Genomic DNA, 14,656 nt, shown 5'->3' on the forward strand with positions numbered 1-14,656 from the left:
TTTTTAACTCTATGCCTGTTACAAGTGATAGAGCAAAAAATCATACCTATCTTCGCAGAACATGACTCTGACAATTTCACCGGTGCTTCAAAAGTTGCCATTTAATTCTTTCAGTATTTGTTTAGTGGCAGCCTTTTCCGGTGAACCCCACGCTTATCCCAAGAAATTACATATGGGTGCTGATTGCGCCCATTGCAAGCAATGCTCCACTACGCCTGGTGCCTCAGTATTCTATCCATGTCCAGACTAGTCTCTTGCAATTAATTCGATTGATTCAAACAAATATGCGGCTGAAACAACAAACAGCTCCTAGAGACTGCAGAGCAGAGAGATAGCTGAGCAAATGAGACAGCTGCTTGCGGCCGGGGTCGGGGGGGAGGGGGGGGAAGGGATGGGGGGGAAGAAAAGGAAAAAAAGGAATGCAAAAGGACTACAAATATTTTTTGTAGAAACAGAGTCAAGTGACAAAAAAATATATTCAAATATTTAAAGACAAAAAGCATCAGTAGCTGGTGCATCTTAACCATGAACTAAAAAGATGACCTTTAATGGTGGAAGTTCATTCATCTTCACAATCACAGGATCACAAACTTGTTTAAACTTGAGCTGCGAAAGACCTTCTAGGTAAGTTACCTTCCTGATCTGCCAGTGCAGAATAAATTACTACCGTGTATTTTCTAATGCTTTATTCTGGCATTACTTTAAATTCCCAAGTGACACAGATCACAGTGTTTCTCACAGGAGAATATTAAACATCCCAGTCGATCTGAATGCTCTAGGAAGTTTCTTAAAATCTAGGTATATCAAGTTAAATTTCAAGCTGAATTTTACATTCTTCAAGCATTCTGTATCAATCTTTGCCAACACGGGCAATTGCTGACTCCATATATTTTTACATATTGATTGTATCCTCACAGTTTTGCACACATTCAAAAGTTTCTTCTGCTAGCATATCTAAACAAACTCTTATTTAGAATACTTGAGTGAAACTCAAGTAGACCTTGAGAATACTAAATACACAGCTGCATTTCAAGGTGTCTGAGCACTTTATCTATTGCTCCTGAGAATCTAAAAACTGAAAGTCCATTCAAAGGTTACCTTAAAAGAGCTTTAACTAAAAATAACATAGGACTAGAAACACAGGAATATCTAGACAGCTTTACTGAAAAAAGTAGAACCACAAAGCATTTGAGGTTACACATAGAAATAATCCTAAAATTTTTGTATAGCTGTCTGGCATACGATTACCACCAACTACGTATTTGGTCCCTGTCGCTATGGGAAGTATATGGGTTTGTGCCTAGGTAGAACAGAGCATATGTCCACTCTTGAATGTCCTAAAATATGTCTCAGAACAGTAAGGTACTCAAAGTACAATGTCACACTCCACTTGTAAACCGATTTGCATCTCCAGGAATAACAAGGTACCCAGTGTCTGGGAGACTGTCTTGGGTGGGATTCATTTGAAAAAACACAGATGCACAATCTGAGCTAATGGCTTAGGGGTCTCTCTGTTGTTTGAGGAAATAAACAGGCATTTTTAGAATGGGATTCTTCACATCCAAACCAGCTCGGATGAATCATGACCTAAAAATCCTACCTCTTTCCACTGACTGCAGAAAGACGACATGGTGACTGTGTAAGGCACAGACCTTTGATGACTGATGTATGAAATCAGGCGAGAGGAATCTCTTCCTTCAGACCACACTTCTTAAGGGACAGAATATATGAGGCTGATGCATTCAAAGAAAGCCCAATGAAAAAAAGAAGCCACCTAAACACACTAATACATCTGATCATCCTACTGAAACAATTCCCTATAAGTAATCTACCAGCCATCAGCCTCTCTTCATTCAAAGTGGAGAGTGGTGTCATTGCAGGAGCGTCTGGTCTTTTCTGGTTAGTCACAGCTGAAAATTTTGGTTGCTCCACTAAGTGAGCTACTAAGGGAGCTATGGATCTGCTCCTTTCACAAAAAACTTGCCAAAAACAATCCCTTCACTGAGAACTATTCCTCTTCTTCCTTAAAAGTTGAATTTTAACTTGGCAAACAGTTTTTCAAGACTCTCGACAAAACTTATCCAATTCCTTTTCAGTATGAAAGGCACAAATACACCTCAAGTACTCCAAACTCTATCCTGTTTTTTATTTATGTTAATGTATTGTATAGCTACTCAAATCAATGACAAACATGTGAAGGCAAAAAACAGGCCTTTCACTATTTTCTTTTAAACCTTGGAAAGAGTTTTGAGAGTTGTTTTGCCTCTTAATATGCATATTTTTTTTTGACATAGTCTTTTCTTTGTAGACTTAGCTTGTCCTATTTCTGTAACAAAACACTGTGAAGATCATCTCCTTTTTGCATCATACCTGTTACCTGCCTGAAAAATAGCATTAATAACTGTGACGATCCTATGACTTCTAGCTGTGTACATACCACTCCCCGTATCTCAGTAATACAGACCACTGACCTAGCTACAAGTTTTCTCCTCACCCACATCCTGTGTTTATACTTAGAGATTCCGGGATTCTTTGTCACACAGTGAGATTATTGAAATTTAAATCAAAGGCTCTGTTTGCAACATGTTTTATAATACCATTTATAATATCTTCTACTCTTTACTGCATAAATTACATTAATGTTGCCTGTAGCACTTTTGACTTTGTTCCTCATATCTAATCACTTTTTAACATCATGCAAACATATAGTACTACAGATTTCCCTCAGATGCTGAATGCGAAGTTGTAATAGTGAATTGTTTCTTGTTGTTAACCCACCTTTGTCCAAGTTCATTATAGGACCTATTATTTAGAAATTATTACTTTCCCTATTTTTTGTCCCTGAAAAGGATATATCCAAACTTGAAACATGAATTTGTTAGACTGTTCTTAAAAGCTAGAACGACTTTTAAAAGGACACTGTTTCTTGCCGCACTAATGCAGCTATTTTCATTTACATCAGAGACAATTTTGGGGTGAAATTCACCCTGTGAGAAGGAGTAGCAGAAGATCTCCGTATCACTGATGAAAACTTTAGCTTGCCCATAAAGCCTAGACAACATTAAGTCTGATTAAGACCTGGGCATCACATTGGATTTCAAGAACTTCAATTACACAGTCTGTAGCCTGGCTATTTCAGACTACCCATTGGCTTTGCTAATATTCAGCATTCTAGGAATAATATTTTAATCCTCCCTTAAAAGTACCATAAACAGCCTGTCCTTGCATTGCCATTAAAGAAGTTTCAAATTAACATATTACTACAGTTTAGCCCTACGCCTATAAAAATATTTAGAAATATAGGCACTAACATGTACAGAGCAACAAATATTACCCTTAACAGCCTTTCTTCACGGAGTCCAATAAGTCAGAGAATAATACTGCTAAATATCCCTTCCTTCTCGGTACCACAATGGCTACACATATAACACTGATCTACAACTCAACCAGTTTGAAAGCTTACCACAGGGTATGTTCCTGTTTTTAAACAAACACATGTTCCAGACCTCTGAAAAGTGCCAAAAAATTAACTAAGTATGTTTGAAATGTCCACTAATTAAAGAAAAAAGAAATGCTAATTAACAATGCAAACAATTCTTATTTTCTCTGTTGAGACAGCTGTCATGTAACGTGCCCTCCCAATTATTAAAATGTGACTCATGTCACAAACACACTGCTGAATTAGACCACAAACGTGCACTGCTTGCACTGCTGTATTTACATCTAAATATTGTCAGTCTCCCAGATGTGACTGGTAATCACCATGCAGAACATGTATCATTCAAACGATAAACAAATGTGAAGGTCAGAGATCATCCACATTGACAAAATAAGCACAATTACTTCATGTGATCAAACACACACGGACTGAGTCTATTAAGGACTATGAACAGTGTTTAGCTGGATAATAACTGCATCTCATCTGTACAATAATCTGAATGTACCATTAGTTTACTATTAATCAAAAAGCATGTGTGAAAAAACTCTGAAAGAGAGATTTAGCAGCTGGGCTGAGTGTGTATTTTAAGAAAATCTGGTTTCTGAAATTATAAACTCAAATTTAATTAATTTGTTCACCAGATGCTCTGACTGGCAAAAAGAAGATTGAAACAGTTCTGTAAAATGTACTATATCACAGAAACAATATCTACCTGAATAACTTTCTGCAATTAATTGCATTATATAATTGTCTACAAATATTAAAAACTTTCACTTTAAAAAGATGTCCCAGTCCTGATAATTTTTGACAGCCAATAACATTTCAGAGTAAAATGGTAATTCTGAACATATTACTGCATGTAAAAATATAGCCAATATACACAGAATATTATTGTCCACGCTTTTTTTACAAACTCACAAATTCAATGACTGGTATTAAATAGCATGCACATAGATCTCAAATAGATATAATATATCAATGTTTATATTTGCTTTTCCATAACTAAAACAACTTTTAATTGTTTAGATGAAGCAACCTAAAGAACCTCAACCCATATAAAGATTGTTACAGTTATCACCATATCATACTAACAACCACTTTGAAATACTGGCACAATATTGATGTGTTTTTAAAAATAGAGCACCGCATCCAAAATACAGCAAATTTATACAAAGCAGCATGATATGAATGATGTCTCATTTTATAAAGGCTTATACATACCAGATAATGCAGTAAGAATGCATAATTTTTCATCTTGTCACTGTGAGATTCTGCATTAAAATACCGTGTTATTACTACTTACATATTTCTACATTCGTGCTGTTTATAGATTTAAATAAAAAAATAATTAAAAAAAAAATCACATAAGTGGAGACTAGGATAGAAGAAAATGTTCAGAAAACAATGCCTCTACCCAAGGAGTGGATCACATTGCACTGATAGAAATTTAATGGTTCTTCAGGAAGCATAATGAACAACCTTATCTCGGGAGACCTCTGTTCTCTACACACATCAAGAGTGGTGACAGCTCATCCTTCCCAGAAACCAATACCAGGAGGAAAGCGCGCTGCCTGAGAGCGTTAAACCTACGGCATGTTAGATGCCTGCTGTCATCAGAAACAAGTATTACCACGCAGCCTACCAAGCTAGCTCAGATACTGCAGTTCACACAAAGAGAGACCTTTCTCATATTTCTCAGCAATACAAATCGAGAACAACTCCGTTTCATTTGAGTGTGTTTCCCTTTATTAGCCTGGCAGCCCACTGCCTAATTCCCCATACCACTGTATCACAGAGCCAAGCCTGGTCTTTTCTTGGCAGGTGGTGGGGAGTTGCAGAGGCTGCGACGGCAGACCCCCTGGAGTGGAAGGGAATACACAGCTTTATCCTGCCGGATTAGGAGTAGCATCGATTGGCCGTGAGACTATTTTGCACAGGCATCCCCTGAAAGAAGGTGGATCTCTAATATTGAACCCTTGAGGACAGAAATAAAAGGGAAAGCTGTGAAATATTTGGGGTTACAGAAGCATTCAAATAAGCTTTCTCCAAAACAAGAGCAGAAAGCAAAACAGCCTAACTCAGCAACTATGCATTTGCGCATACAACATTCCTAGATAATAGGAAGCAGAACACTGTCTTTTGCACAAGAATCATCATGAAAATTCATGACCTGGTCAGTCAACATAACTGAAGCAAGCAAAAGGCTCTATGCTCCATAAGAGCTTGAGAAAGGGATGGGTAAGCAAGTTTTGTAAGCAATAAAACATACAGACTGTAAAAAATATTCACAAAAAAATCAGCCCCATCAACCTCAGCTAGATACTTCTATGCATAACTTTTCTCAGTAAATCCAAATTGTAGCCTAATACCTAGAGTCTGGAGGAACTGATTCTTATTGCTACAAGATAGGCATTAATTTGGGCATTAATTTGCTCAGGGTTTAGCTATACTGCATAAGATGCTGTTAGCATTCCAGTGCGGTGCTGGACACCCAAACAAAACATCAATACCTTCAGCAGAACAGTTACTTTCTGCTTTTACTTTATCTGAATTAATACGCCAAGCAAATCAGTGAGGCCAATATCAGCCTCTTTCCTTATAAGCCATAAAAGCAACTGTTATTCACAAGTGAAAAAAAACAAAAATCATGTTTAAAGCAATTTAAAAAAATCTGGTTAAACCGCTAGCATCTCTGCATTATGAATGCACCTGTTTACCCTGAACATGCTTATTCATTTGTTAAGAGCAAAGAAAAAAGTGCCATGACTCCTCTCCCCCATCCTTTTTTCTTCTTACCTCTTAATGAAATGAGTTGAAAAAATAAACAGAGCCCACTTTCACGACTGTCTCATAAAAATAGCAGTAGCAACAAAGATAACTTATCTGTACAGTTTACCACAGATGTTAGTAGCATAACGAAGTCAAAATGCAGAGACCTATATTATAATTTATAATCTGAAATTGTTTTCATTACAGTGACATTTCTCTGCACATTGTCAAGAACAAAACATAATCAAAACAATGCCAATGTTTTATAAGCAAACCACTTTCTGTTCCAGCTTCTATAATCAGGCTAAGAAGCACCTTAGCAGCTATTGGCACTTATGGGAACACAATTTACTATCTCCACATGGAATGGTGAAAGAATTAATGGCAGTGACCATGAGATTCACATTTCATCACCTTGATTTGTGAGCTCTTTCTTTCCTTTACATAAAAATTGTTGTTGAGCTGGATAAACCATTTAACACCATGTTCTTCATTAGTACCAAATCAAAAATGAAATGGAGAAAGATAGTCTCCATCCTGTTCACAGCAGGCAACCATCCACACTAAGAGAAGCTACCATGACAAAAGCAAGTATTAGCTGGCAGCTTTAGCAGAGCCAAGAGGTGAGCTGGAAGCTGGAGGCAAGCCATCTAGGACAGGGCAGGAGCACCGTCAGGACAACTTGCAGTACCACTGCCCACGGTGCGTATGTTCTGTGGGTAACAGATCAGGCAGCGCTGTCAATCTGTCACCTCAGAGGAGCCCTTTCTTGCACAAGTATTTAAAAATAGCTTGCTGTTTTCATGATAAATAACTTTTCCCATATATTCCATTTGTATTGTGTCTTTCACCAAGCAATTTTCAAGTGGTTAATATTAATTAGCTCTCAAAAGGCTCCTATGAAGCATTTCAAGAATAGAGACAGTCATTTCACCCACACTTCTATCCTCTGTGGCACAACGTGACAGCTTCCTAAAGAGCAAAATATAATAATGGAGAACCTAAAGCTGCTGAGGGTAAATTTTCTTAAGCTCAGATTTTCAAAGCCCCATTCAAGGCCCCAGCTGGGCTCCTGTGGGCTGCTTTGAAGATTCTAGCTTTCCTAATGAACCCAAGGCTCTTTTTTTCAAAGGCAAAACAAAAATCTCAGTTTTATTAAACCCTATTAAGCACATACCTTTGCCCCAGCTTTGTGTTTTGGTTGATTGGGGTTTTTTTTTTTTGAAGGTTGTGTACAGTACTTGTGTTTTCTTTGTTCCCTGTGAATATTTGGCACTCTCTTACTTTCTGGAAGGGTAACCTATTACTACAGCTCAGACTTAGCAGGAATTTTTTTGTTTTCCTTCATGTAAAAATTAAAAATATGAAATTAAGATTTTACACAAAACTGGGGTGGATTAAGAATAACGAAGGAAATAATTTTAAGACTGTATTTCAAATGTCTGAAAAATGCATAGCCAAACAATACATGGCAGGTAGACTGTAAGTAATATTGCACAGCTGGTTTGCATTTAAAAGGCTTTATGTACCAACAATGATAATTAATTTATAGTTATTTGCTATTAAGACATTTTTTCTTGTTCATCTGTGATATTGTGATATAATAAGTATATTTTTTTTAAATGGTAAACACTGCAGACATTAGCGTATGCACCAGGAAGAGCACTGAAGGAGCAAAAGAAAAGGATTTCAGAATCTTCAGAACAGCAAAATACTACTTGAAAACATCTAGTATGGTTATGGAGATTGCATAGATGAATTATCAGTAATGAAAGGAGTAGCTTATGCTAATAACCAAGTTAAATTGGTAAAATAACCAATTAAAATGTCATCTTTAATTAAAATGCCAATTAGAGCAAAGGGTTATTAAGATACATGTCAGTTGCTAAAAATGATGCATCCTAATTCTTTTACATGATGTCCTTTCTTCCAGCATCCCCCAACAGTAAGAGTTTTTACCTGAAATAAAACCAGGCTCTCATTGCCTTACTTTAAAACACCTGGCATTCAACCTATTCCAAAAGGCAAAAATTAATAGTGCTGCAATACAAAAAGAAATTAACCAGATTTTAAGATGGAGAGATATCAAACACATGCAAAAAATGAAGGAGCAAATATGCTAGCCTGAGGGTAGCTTGGTACGGCAGCTGATACAAAATGCAGATCCTCCTTCCCAGCCCCCCGCCTTTGGAAGGAAGTCTTCCTCAGATTTCAAAGCTTGTGTAATGAGGAGCCAATAAAACATTATAATCTGCTAATGCCTATTACCACTGATTCGCAGGACTTCCTCTCCCTTCAATTAACCCACATCACGTAGATCACCATGGTTTACTAGACGATACATGAGGATGGGGATTACACCACAATTGACATAAGATAATAACACAGGCAGTAGAAACAGAGCAATAATACTTCCAACAACCCCTGTAATTGGAGCTGAGATATTGTAATGACAGATCTATTAGCACTAGGTCAGCAGAAAAATATCCGGGTTTCAAGCTTACAAGGGGCAGTTTTCTGGCCTGACCAAAAGCGCATAATTCTGTGATTTTTTCCCTGTTGATCTCAGCGGGCTTTAGATCAAGATGGTACCCTTATTTTGTTATTTCAGTATTGCTACACTCAATCTCATCAAACGACAATAAATCCACGTATATAAAGAAGTCCACCAATCTGACATTATGTTGCCTTCCTCCTCTTTCCTCAAATCCAAAATTTAGCAAAAAGAAACATAAGCCAGAGAAACTGCATTCACAAGTCTGAACACAGGTGTCCAAATCTAGAAAGTACCAGCTAAATTAACAAATATCGACATATACATAATTACTTTGTTTCAACAAGGACACTTCGGCTTCATCACAAGCTAGCTGTCCCCTGCTTTGCCACCAAATTCCCTTACGCTGCTTTCTTTAGTGATCTCATTGGCAATTTATTTCCTGAATACGTGAGACAACTAATCTGCTTATGGCGTAATCAGCCTTACTTCCTATGGCTTTACCTTCCAGGGTGAATGTTCTACTGGTAAGATTAAGACTACTAAAAATGAGGTAAATTATTAAAATGTAGGATTAGATGACTCAAACTGCCTCTATAGTTTTCTCATGAACCACGAAAAACAAACAACAACAACAACAACAAAATGAACTAGCACAATCAGTGCCTGTTCATCACCTTTGTTTACAGCTTCTTTCTCGTCTATAAATTCATTTCATCACTATGCTATATTTCTAATACATAATATTAGCAAATCCATAAATCTCACACTCCTAAAGTGGGGTGTTTTTTATTAACTAAACAGATTTTGGAATACCTGTATTTTGTAACACTTCTATTTAAGGAGAACCCAACTGTATTCCAGACTGTTGTGAACTACTGAGAGAGACTTTACCACTCTGCATCAAAATCTGCAGACCCATCGCTGACAATGCTGCAACACATTTATTATGCCTTCTCCATCTTGTCTGTTGGTATTCAATCTGCCCTTTGATCATGAAAGATGCAAACCAAAGAGGCAGACCTACAAGGTTTACATTCCACTTAGTTCTGCCTGATGAAACTCAGCCACAGGAATAAAATCTGTGTGATGCACTCCTGCACTCCATCCAGGCCATCAAATGTCAGACAGGTTTTATAACATAATATTTGCAGGAAAATAAGTAAGTACAGGGAGATTAGAAAGCTGAATGAAAGTTATTACTAAAGCCCCAGAAAATTGTTTTCTGAAAGGCTCTTAAATTGGCTACTAATGGACAGGTCACTCTGATAGCTCTTTAATAGTTGGGTCAACAACTGAAGAGAGAACTCAATTGTTTTATCTTTACTGTTGACTTTCTTTAGCAGATGTTTTCTGAGCACCGCAATAGCTAGCTTAATTTGTTTTTATATTCACTCAGTAGCACCATTGTACTTGACAATCTGTTTCATGGAGTTATACTGGAAGTTCAGAAATTGGCTCAAAATATCCCAACCGTGCTGGCCACTTCACAATACTGAAAATGGCCCTTTCAAAACTATGGTCGCTACAAAACAGATGCTCAAAATTCTGGCATCCCTAAATTGGAAACTAAATCTTCCAACCTAGTCCAGCACAAGCAGAAGAAAACGGGTAAAAGTCACATTTACACTCAGTTCATTGGCCACAACAGATCCTTACTGAAAACTGAAGCAGTCTAGAGGCTGTTTTAATTTACACTCGACTCCATGCAATTCAAAGAAGCCTGCTTATCATCAGAGGAACTGGAAAGTATAGGCATAGTCTAGCCAGAAGTCCTGTTCTGTGAAAATTTCTCTCCAAATCTTGACCTGGCTGGATATGAGATAGAGCTACAAAAAACTCCTCAGGGAACTCCCATCTCTTGGAAGCAGAGCAGAACTGGGCTTGCAACTAACTATATGCTATGATACATAATGCTCTACATCCGAAGTATATATTGCAGGGTAGAAGTCTCTTGGTACTATATTTCTTTAGGTGATAAATTGTAATGACTAACTTGATGACTAAACTGAATATTGGCGACTGAGCATACACGAGTGATTTTTAATCACTGAAATAGGAAGGATGAAACCTAAAAACACTAACCTCTGACTACAAAAATAAGATAGCATTACTGTAAATATACTTGCACTTGACTATTTTTGGAGTACTCTGTAGTGAAAACAGACAGGACAAGAGCTGTTTAAGATCAGAACGGTTTCAGTATCTAATGTTGAAGGAAATGTATCAAAGCAGGCTGCAATGGCTAAATAAAACTTCAGTACATCAGAAGCTTCCCAAGAGAAGAAAGCAAACAAGCTATACCAGCAGAAATAGAAGATCAAGAACAGAGCCATCTAGTAATACAGCATACCAAAAAAACCAAAAAAAAAAAAAACAAAACAAAAAAAAAAGGAAAAACAAAGAGGAAAAATTAGTTACAGTAAAACATGCCAAACCAAAAGCTCCAGCTCTTTACTACTGGGCATCCTTTCTTTTACTACCTTTAGAAGTACCTTTTTAACATAGCTGCCCTTGATTTCAACTAAAGCAACTGATCCATCATTTGCCGAGTTATTACAAAGTCCTTACTAGCAGAAGACCACTAAGTCTGAGCTAAAATGGAAGCAAGAAGTACCAGAATTAGGTTTAAAATTCTTGATTAGTACATCTATGACCAGCAGGCTTGCGTTGTTTCTTTAAGTATAGATTCTACAGGTTATCTTGAAAAAGACTATGTTAATTAATAATATCCTGCCTCTCTGGATTACTAAATTTTCAGCTCTAAAGAGAGCAAAGGAAGCAGAACTGGCAAAAGAGTTAACATCTAAAGAAAGCCAAAAGAAACACAAATCACTGAAAGGAAAGTAAGATAATACAGCTTTAGACAGTGAAGTAATGAGTGCACCAAAACATGAAATTAAGAGAATTAGAGATATTGGAAGACTATGATTTTTTGACTAGTGTCTTCTATTGCAAATTTAGAATCCCATGCTACATATAAAAATCGTACGTATGTGCGTATTACATTTTGTTTCATTCTCAGCCTCAGATGTTGCTGATTCAGAAAAAGTGAGAAAATACACTATTATGATGATTTGAGAGTCATGTCATTGCTGCACGGAAAACTAATTAACCCTGACTTCATGAGTTGCAGTCTGTCTCTGGGAAACAAGGTTTTCCCATTCTTTGCCCTGCTCCACACTTCTGCATCAGTTCATCACCAGAGCCTTATTCACCTGTACAGAACAGATTACTTTCCCAGCTTTTCTTTTTGATTCAGTAACTCTCTGGTGTCATCCATCTCTCCCTGTAAGCCATTTTATGTTCATCATGCAGGTATGCTTGCTGAATATCTCTAAACTCATATTTTAAAGGCATAAACATATGTAAAGACTCATCACTCTATTTGCCTGTGTCAATGCACACACCTGAGGATAAGACACTACACAAGAAACGTTCAGAGGAAAAATGCTGAAATCGTCACCTGTCGGTTTTCAGTTTGAGTTACTGCTTGAACTGCTTTATACTAGTCTCGTACCACGTCATACTCCGTACTATGTTAGCACAGGACTGATCATATTAAAGCACGCAAATTTCTTTTCACATCATCACACTGCTACTGCCACTACTTAATGATGTGCATTTGATTTGTAGACCCAAGCACACAGTGCTACTGTCACAGTACATCTGGAGTTAATCAGTGATGTCCTGTCTGGCAGTCAGTCTCCCCAAGCTTCAGGAAAGAGAAAGACACCATACATCGGGTAGAGCTTCTCGTGGTCCTCATTCATATACCAAAAACAAAGGATTAGAGACCATCTCAGCAGAAAAGAGATTCCAAAAACAAGTACCCACAGAAAAAGAAGAGTGTTCCTTCCAATACCACTTATATCTTCCTGTCACAGTAATATGTTTTTCCTTGAAAGAGCCAACAGCCTTCTTTCGGAAAATACATAAAATGACTTTGTTTTCAGTTGATGGTGAGCCTTATCAGAGAGTCCTTCAAAGCTCAGTCTAAGCTCTGCTACACATGAGCATACACATCCACCCTGTCCCTCAAAGGCTCTGTGTGCGGCGAGTTGTTCACACTGTCCTGTCTTTCCATACCCTCCCCACAGCTTCTGTCCTTCAAAAGCCCATGCTGCCTATGTGGACTATGGCATATTTATACTTTTCCTCCTTGGAGAATTCTAATGTTATGAATTACTCTTCTCAAAGTGTTTAATATTTGACAATTACACCAAATGGTGTATTCCCAAACAGCCTATCCAAGACAAACATCCTGGAGACTCCAACACTAGATGAATTTGACAAAACCATCCTGGAAAACTTAATTCAATTAAGAATGTTGAGGTCACAGGACGAAGGAAAAACAGCCATTTTAGCTGGAAGGGACTGAAGTATTTATATAGTTGAAAAATTAAGCAGCACGATGCACAACATAGAGCCTGAAGGACTGGTATTGTTTAGTATTGACTAAATCACACATGATTCGTATTGTCTTTCTGAGTGCAGTTATGTGCAAAGCTGAATCGAGTTGTTTTAACATGTTTATTCCCATAAAAAAACCAAACAAACAAATAAACAGGAAAAACAGAAAAACTAACCCTGCAACATGACCACAGGCAGCAAACGTAACAGCACAACAATCTACCTGACACAACACTGCACGTCCAAGACAGTATCCACTTTAGCCTCCCCACGAGGGCATCCAAGGACTGCTCTCTGCTGACTGCACGTCCCATGACCACGCTGATGGAACATGACTCATGAGGTACAAAATCTCCATTGCTTGGCCACTAGCTGCACCGGGTACGGAGTGAACCTGCTCTTTTGACAGAGTAGTCAGCCCCAGGCTAGAATGAGGCAAGTTTGTCCATTTGGGATCTTGGTTCCAGGAAACTCAAAATTCAGCGACCAAAAAGTAACCACCCCTAACAAAAGACCTGCATTTTGTTCGCAGGTTACAAGTTCAGCACTACATTCCCCTGAGTCACAACCAGGGCCATTAGCAGCATTTCTCTTCCATCCTTTTTGCAATATCATTCTCTTGGGAAATTAATTAAAAGCCTACCCTTTTCCACACTGAGACTTGCTGAATTTCAATCTGGATAGTTCCCTCCCTCCTCCTCCCCCATCTCCACTGGGGAAGTATGATAAAATTAAAGAAAATTATTTTCAAGAAAAGTCAGATGTGATGCAGCACCCCAGATATTACTACTTTTGAGAATATCATCATAGAGCAGTTTATTCTTTACTAGTTACAGTGATACAAAGTATAAGGGACACACTACTACTATCAGAAGCTTCTCCAATAAAAATAACAAAGAAAATGAAGAAGATGACAGCTCTATGTTGCTGCAAGTGTTCAGAAAATTACTGCTAGCAATGAAGTCATGTGTTGCCAGGATAGAATTGTGTCTTCTCATAATGTATATTCATGTAATAGGCACAGAGTAATTTTTCAGAGGCGGCCTGTGACAGCTTACTTGGGAATCAAGAAACACACTACATGACAAAATTGTTAATAACGGCATCATCCTACAGGCTGACAAAGCAGTTATTCATTTACTGTCCATTACACAACAGCTGGATGATGCCTGATAGCTCCAAAGAAGAAGAATATCTGTTTATAGCCTTACAAGTAAGGCATTAATAGTTTAAAAATTCATATTAATTGTGCAGTGATCCATCTGAGCATAATGCTGAGTTGTTCTTTTAATTTCAGATAAGCATAAAGCTGCATTTATGTACTCAGACCAGTTTTCATACTGGGGTAAACCAGCGCATTTTCACATGATCTCTCCTAGAGAAGAATCCAAGAACAAAATTGTGAAAAAAATTCACAACAGAAATTGATTTGTTTGCAAGAACGTCTTTACAGATCTTCAAATTTATTAATAACACATTCCTTGTAGCTATTACTGTATTTCCCTACCAACTATACACATCAACTACAGACTACAACTCGA

This window comes from Rissa tridactyla, chromosome 1 (assembly GCF_028500815.1).
Source record: "Rissa tridactyla isolate bRisTri1 chromosome 1, bRisTri1.patW.cur.20221130, whole genome shotgun sequence".
NCBI classification, from domain to species: domain Eukaryota; kingdom Metazoa; phylum Chordata; class Aves; order Charadriiformes; family Laridae; genus Rissa; species Rissa tridactyla.